Source organism: Helianthus annuus, chromosome 5 (genome assembly GCF_002127325.2).
Source record: "Helianthus annuus cultivar XRQ/B chromosome 5, HanXRQr2.0-SUNRISE, whole genome shotgun sequence".
NCBI classification, from domain to species: Eukaryota; Viridiplantae; Streptophyta; class Magnoliopsida; order Asterales; family Asteraceae; genus Helianthus; species Helianthus annuus.
In genome coordinates this window covers 168,381,623-168,389,866 of record NC_035437.2, presented here as the reverse complement: position 1 = coordinate 168,389,866, position 8,244 = coordinate 168,381,623, and positions in this window count along the sequence as shown.

Below are 8,244 nucleotides of genomic sequence, written 5' to 3'. Positions count from 1 at the left end.
TATGATGAGGAAAAGGTGGCAAAGGGTTTGAACATAGCTGACCAGTTACCTGAAAGTATCGATGTGACTTACTCCAAATCTGATGATGCTAATGATTCAGAGGTGGTAAGTAAGGTTGTTGAAAGCGTTTTGAAAGATGAGTCTACAAAAGGTAAGTCTGAATCACAGGATGAAGATGAAGGTAATTTTCATGATGGTTATCTGAAAAACACAAAATACAAGAAAAATTTGGATGATGATTCAAAGGGATTGGTCTATACAATGATTGGATCGGACAAACTATTCTTAGATGTTGTATTCCCGATTCAGAATGTGATTTCAGAAAAGGTCGATAAAGTTTTCAAAATGGTTGAGATTGAGAAGTCGGAAATTTCAAAGTTTGCTGGTAAAGGTCATAAATCTTTTTATAACAAACCTGGTTTTAAGAAGAAAAACATGAAGGCTGGTTTGGGTTATAAAAAGAAACAGAATTGGAAGAAAAATGAAACACAAAATGTTCAGGCAAAAACAAGTTTTGTTCAAGGAAAAAGTTTAGCAGAAGAGGAAAAACTCAAAATTGGACAACAGTCTAATGAGGAGTTTGAGGCTATGAAAAAGAAACAACAGGCCAAGGATGTTTCAGAGAAAGTGTGTTTTAAATGTGATAAAATTGGACATGTTGCACGAAAGTGTCCTAATCCAAAGCCTGTTGATGTTGAAAAACAGAAATCTGAGGATGTGAAACCAAGGTTAACCAGATTTGATTTGAAACAAACTTGGAGGTACAATACAAAAAAGTTTGCTTCTAATCAAACTTGGAAATCAAACTTGAACAGGTTCGATTCAAGACAGACCTGGAATTCTCACACACCCAGATTCAGAACAACACAGAGTTGGAAAACATCAGTTGATATGACAAAACCTCAACAGTTTTGGAAACCAAATGTTGTTCAGAAACAAAGTGTTCAAAAAGAATCAAATTTTTACAAACGAGGAACACCGACAGGTCAAACATGGTCTGTTAAGAAAAATGTCGATTCGGTAAAAGAAGAAAAAGTTGAGATGAAAATTGATGATGTTTTTGAGAAAAATGAAAGAAATTATCCCATTTTACCTGGAAAGATTCATGTTCAATTACCTGAGTCAAAACAGGCTTGGGTTGCATTATTCAAATGATCAAATTGTTGAATGTGCAAGTGCTCAACGAAGCTGAAGATTGTGAAAAAGGAAATTGGAGCAGCCTGGCATAGGAAGAGGTTGCAGGACCCTGGTTTGGTTGAACAGGGAGTTTAGTTTGATTGTTTTCTGTATATAAATAAACAATATTTTCAAAACCCTAAAAACTTGAAAAATTAAAAACCAAAAATATGTTTGTTTTTAGTTTTGTTTGAATAAATGTTGATTGAATACGCCGAAACCCTCACGGCTGAACAAACATGATTACTTTCACCAGATTGAAAACCGGTTTTCAAACTGTAAAAATCAATGTGTTGTAAATCATGGGGGTAATTACTGCTTTTTGTGCAATTGATTCATAGTCAGCAGAAAATGGATGGTGAGACAAAGCTATCAGTATCGTGTTGTCAAATTTTTAATGATTTTGCATTTTAGGGGGAGAAAATTTGTCAGAAAAGAAAATCCAAAAACATTAGAAAATTTAAAAAAATACAAAAACATGATAAAATTTAACAATTGAGTTTTGCGTAGAAAGAGGAAATGATAGTACATCAGTAGACAGTTACAGTATGCTAGAGAATTGTAATGATTATATAGCGTTAAACAGTCTCACTGATGATATGTCGATAGGTTTTTATACACTTAGTAAACTTTTTCGGGATATAAACCTAAATTCAAACACTTGCTTATTTCGTGGGGAACGCTACTTGGATATATAGGTAACCCCTGAAATCTCGTTTGAAAGGTCCCATATTCTGAGATACTAGGTCTTTATACTCAGTGATATCTGGGGTATTATTCCGAGACTTCTGCTGAATGGAAGTTCTGACCTAGTCCCCGAATAATACTTTCTGCAAATGCTTGAAACATAGCATCGCCCTCAGCAAGCTGATGAAACAATAAAATTGATAGTCGCTGCTGTAGTAACTAAAAGATCCTCTAAAGGGGACACACCGAAAAGTCGAAGCCGTCATCTCTCTGCGTATACGGAAGTATCGACCTGAGCTCTCACGGCCCTCGCAATTTAACCCCTTACAGATATCATTTGTGGTATACTTGTCACACCCCAACCGATGGCGGAATCATCGGGGCACGGCACTAGGCGAATCAGATTGCTCAAGAGAATCCATAACAACTATATTGCGATAATATTCATTACATTTGTCATCCCATACTAACAAACAATACAATCACATAAGTTATCACAGATTTCTTGTCCTCTCGAACAATTCAAATCCGTCAACCTAGAATTTAGGTGAGTTTCTAGACTTCCTAGCTTGATTTGATGTAGACTTCGACTAATCCTGCAACATACGTTAAAATATTGTCAATACAAAAGTATTGGCGAGTATACAGGTTTGATATGTAATAGTATAATAGATTAAAGGTGCTGCGAATTTCCATATGCATAAACGTGATACACGACATATATACTCACAAAACTGATACTACCAGCTAAGTCCTCGATGCTCGACTCTTCGATGGCATAACTAGACCCCGTCGGGCGAAATAGTACTATACTAGTTTGGCTGGGACGTCACGAGTATAAGTCCTAGCATACATGCAACTAGCATCACATATATCTATGCAAACAGTTATTCGCAAGTGATAGATTAACAATTTGAATCATTCGTTTAATAAGTTCGATTTATAAGGAATGTATGTTACACCCAAAATTCGATAAAAGGGGTCAAGTATACTCACAGTGCGTATTCGGTTGGATTGACGGGATGGTGCCTGAGAATGTCCTGATTTCAGACTAATTGCATAAGTATTGGATTACGCGTTAAACGGTATCGAATTACGTGAAATTGGGCGAAAAGTTGGATTGAGCTGGCCCATTCGGATGGACCGCTCGATCGGCCGGGCTGCTCGATCGAGTGGGCCGTTCGATTGGGTGGTCCAGCCGATTGGCTGGGCCGCTCGATCGACTGGGCCGCTCGATCAACCAGCCTGTCCAGCTGTTTTCGATGATTTTCGAGTGTTCTTCGGTGTTTTTGGTCGAGACGTTGTTGTGACGCGTTGAACAACTGAAATTCCATCAATTCTGACCTGTTCTATCGGCCGGGAATCACCCCGTTCCATTAGAACTAGCCATTCTTGGCGGTTTTTTCGTGTTTAACCCGAAATTGGTCGTCTCTTCGGTAGGAATCAGATCCCTGACCAACACGACACTAAGAATGAGTAGAAGGTCGGTCTAAGCTCTGTTTCTACCATTTTTGTGTATAGATTTGATATGAAAACCTTGATTATCCTTATGGAATTTCTTAGATCTGAGTTGTTCTTAGTGGAATGAGGCCAACATTTGAAGTTCATAAGAACTTTGTGATGACATCACTCTGAACATCTAAAATCCATGGCTTCTTGATTAGAAAACATGGATTTGGACGAGATTCATGAAGAATCGCATGGAAACCATTCGGATCTGAGTTGTTCTTCATGCGATGACATCACCTTTGAAGAACTCCATGGTGACATCACCCTGGAACACTCCGAATCCGTTGATTTCACGGTTAAAAGTCGGATTTTGAAAGATAGAAAGACGAAGGATTGCATATAGATCGAAGTAGTACAAGATTTGAGTTAAAAACTTACAAGAATCGCGAGAAATCGGAAGATTAAGGAGCTGGAATGTCTTGGTCGAGTGGCAGCAACAACAACAAGTGCTTGGGGGGGGGGTGAAGAGGGGTATTTATAGGCAAGGAAGGAGGAAAAAGGAGGAAAAGGTGGGCCGGATCGGTTGGCCCAACCGATCGGCTGGCCTGTCCGATCGGACGGCCCAGCCGATCGGCTGGCCCGTTCGATTGGATGGTCCAGCCGGATGGCTGTTCTGTCCGATCGGGCGGCCCAGCCGATCGGCTGGCCCGTTCGATCGGGCGGCCCAGCCGATCGGCTGGCCCGTCCGATCGACTGGCCCAGCCGTTTGGCTGGCCCGTCCGTACGGAAGCCCTTGATCCTCGTTTTTGGTGCGATTTCGACAGTTTGAGCCATAATTTTATATATTTATATAATTATTTAATTATTTATTATAATTAATCACAAAAGGGCCGTATATACGTATCTATATATCCAATATTCGGTGTGATGATCGAGTTACGTGTGCCTTCGAGCGCGTTCTTCGATGTGATGTGCCATAATGATTATCGGGGCACTACTTGCTTGTGTTGCCGTCATCGTCATGATGGCTGGAGACATGGTACTCACCCGATAGTCTTTGTTAGCGTTGCTTGTCTACGTTTTGACACCTCACGGTTATCGAGGAGGGTAGATTAAGCCCTCACTCAACATCATCGTGAGTGTTATAATTTATTGAAAATAGGTTTGTAATAGCGATAGAATATGCGTAATTATTCGATTATACTTCCATTTAGCGATAGATCTGATATAGTTACATTATGATCCGAATCTCTGGTGCTAGGCGTAACGAGTGTATCGAGTAGTAACAACGCACGAAAGTGCGGGTTGTTACAGTCTCCCCTGCTTTAGGAAATTTCGTCTCGAAATTAATTCATTAGTAGGGTCGTAAGAGTTGACGCGAATGAGAGTAACGATTAAAAGCGTCTAGATAAGCGGGCGATCGATTAAAGATTCGACAAGTGAGAGCGGTGTGAAGATACGATTCGAATAACCAAAAGCGATGACACACACAAAAGCGATTCCATAACGTTTTAAACTTACCGATAATCGACCAATCTTCGAAGATATTTCAGAAAATCCCCTCATGGCGCGGCGCTAACTGCATCGATGTCCACACCAGCTCTATGGGGAGGGTTCTTTTTGTTATTTTGAGAACAGATTTTCGAGTTATACATTTTAAAAGAATTCGGCGGCAAAATAAGTTTTAAGAAAATTTTCCTACAACGTGAGTTCGAGCTGAAACTCGATTGTCGAACCAGCGTCTTCAGGAAGATTTATTTTTGTCATTGCAAAAGTTTTTTTTTTTAAGGAAAAAACTGAACTTATGAAACTTCCTTTAGGCACGGAGCTAAACTGATTCGATGTTTTCTCCCTGTTGTAAGGAGATTTCACTTGTCCAACGGTTTTAACAAAAGTGTATAAAAATCGGTTTTCTTTAACAGTACGGAAAAATAATTTACATCGAGCCCCACGTGGCACTTCCCCGCGAAAGTTTGTTAATATGATTAAAACACTTATATATAGGAAGTACCAGCGGCGTATCCACCATGTTTTACCCATATTACCTCTGTTTCGTGAGGCGGTGTCACGCGTGCCGATACGACACAGATAGAATTTCGACCCCTCGGTCCAAGCGATAGGACGCTAGACCGAGTACTGAAGCGACTTGGATGTAGACAAAGCGTTGATAGCGAATGCGAGTAGTTCGATCATGCGAGACATTGATATGGCACACTGGGTTAGACGACGGTTGATAAGTGATGGCGAAAGACGCGATTTTGATTCGACTAGATGCGATTTCGATTTGTCTCACATAAAACCTACATCGCATGTTTCCACGAGAGTCGCTAATATAGAAAACACCATGTTTCCCATGTTAGTTTTGTCCCGTGAAGCGATGTCATGTACCCTAATTCGACACAACTGCGATGAATTCCAAGAGATAACCGAATATCGATAGGCAATAGACCCTGATAGATGATAAGCGACGTTCATTGCGTTGTGAACGATATGCGATTCGATTGAGTTGAATACACCACAAACAGTAACCATTGCTAGCCCGCATGGCCTTTTTCCACGAAAGTCTGCTAATATGGTCGAAACACCACCATGTTTCGACCCTATTAGTTTTGTCTCGTGAAGCGAGGTCGTGCCTGCTAAGATAGCACAGATAACACGAGTATCGATGAGTGATAGCAACATGCGATGAGAGTATCGAGTCGATGAAATAGGCGCGAAATGCGTTAAAGCGAAAAGCGACGAGTGATTTTCGATACTCGTCTAGTGTTCCACAATAAGCGATCCACACCAGGCGGTAGAAGTTCGCACAATAGTCAATAACCAGCGTTAGAGATTGCGAGATGAACACATGATGCGATTGTGATTTCGAGCCATATATCGAGTGATTTAGATTGCGAGATGGATCTAGCAAAACTGCGATTGAGTTGCGTTCTTAGACTTACGACCAGTCTTGCGTTGCTCCAATTGCTCTTCGGGGTGAACTTACCTAAGTCCATCGATGTGGCAATTGTGTTGCATACGCAGACTTACGAGAAGTCTCGTAGTGATGCGATTTTAGTTTGTTACGCCTTGTGATTGATTTGTATCGTGTCAAAAGTAACCATTATAATATAATAGGTCTAATAACGTCCAACTCCACAAGGCACTTTCTTCACGAAGCTTCGGTAGTATGGTAAAGCACACTTTGCGTTACCCCTACTACTTATGCCCCGTGCTTTGGTGTCACGCTTCGTTGACATGGCCAAGACCCTTGATCATGCTTTTAAACGTTATGGCACCATTAGAACTTCACTACGATCTCCGTGCACTGACCAAAATAATCCCGTGTGCACCCGTGATTAGTTGCTCCTTGCACGTATATCGTACCTCATTCTAAGAGTGTTGTAAGGGTAAAATACATTATATAGTACATAGTGCTAGCGTTTAGGTGGTGCTAGAGTAAAAGAGAAATAGAGTCCACATGCGACGATAGATGAAATAAGCTCCACACATAAAAGGAAATGATAGCGATAAGTCATATTATTACAACAACATTAGAAGCAAAATAACGTTGCTGTGGAGAACACTAGCGGAGACTGCGGCTGTTGTTGACTCCCTTCAGAGTTGCGGTCCTGCACGGTAGTGCTGTGTATGATGACCATACCAGTTGCCATTTGTGCAATAGCGACAATTTGCTTCTGGCGGGTGATGATACGTGCACGTGAAACACAGGGGATGGGGCCCATTGTAAGCACGTTTCGGTTGAACTGGGACTGATTGGAGAGGTTCGGGTTGCGGCAGTCCAGTTGTTGATGAGTCTGGGCTCACGGTCTCTCGTTTGCGGCTTGGTTGTGCTTCCTGAGATGATGCAGTGTCGTTGTCGGATTCGCCTGTTGATTTGATGGAGACATTGTCGGAGCAATCCTTAGAAAAGCTTTCAGAGGAGCTGTCAGGTGATTCCTCGATCGATTCGCCAGAGGAATCGTCGGATGAGTTGATGATGATTGCTTGACGAGCTTGTTTGACAGGCTTCTTGGAGAAAAACCCGTCCAAGACTCGTTTGCTGTTGATCTCTGCGGCTAAACGGTAGGCTTCTTCGATGGTAGCAGGTCTTGCAGCTTATACAAAATCACCTACACTCTCAGGTAAGCCGCGGAGGTACTTCGCGATGGCTTTCCTTGGAGTGTCAACTTGACTTGGGCAGATTGCACTAAGCTGCTTGAACCTTGCTGTGTAGTCAACATTGTCACCTCTGTTTTGCTTGATTTCCCAAAATTCGTTTTCTAGCTTCTGGACTTCGTGAGGGGGACAATATTCTTCCTTCATGAGTTCCTTCAGCTCGTCCCAAGAGAGGGCGTAAGCTGCGGAGATCCCACGTTTGTTGCGTTTGGCGGTCCATCGGTCGAGTGCTCGCGATTGAAATACCCCGGTAGCACAAGTAGTACGGAAACTATCGGGACACCCACTTTGTCGAAGGGTGACTTCGATAGAATCGAACCACTGGAGCAGTTGGGTCGCACCTCCTTCACCTGTGAATTCCATCGGGTCACAGGCTTTGAAGTGTTTGTAGAGGAAGGTAGATTGCGGCGATTCCGTCTTAGAGTCCTTCGTGGCTCGAGAGTTACTGAGAGAGTGCACTTGAGCAACAATTTGAGGAATGAGCTTGACCACTTCCTTGGTCACAATCGAGGCAATCCTCTTATCGGCGCTTCGTTTGGCTCTTCTCTTAGCTATTCGTCTCGAGATAGAGTTGTTGGAAGGCATCTAGACAGAGAGAGATTTGGAATGAGATTCGATCATAATGATTTCGAGTTTACGATGCGATTGAGTGCGGTCGAAACTTGTAATGTGCAATATAAATAGACTTCACATAGGAGCCACATAGGAGACACGAACTTCCTAGATTTTCACGCGATGTCTTGATTGTACTTAGATATAGATAGTCGTAGTTCT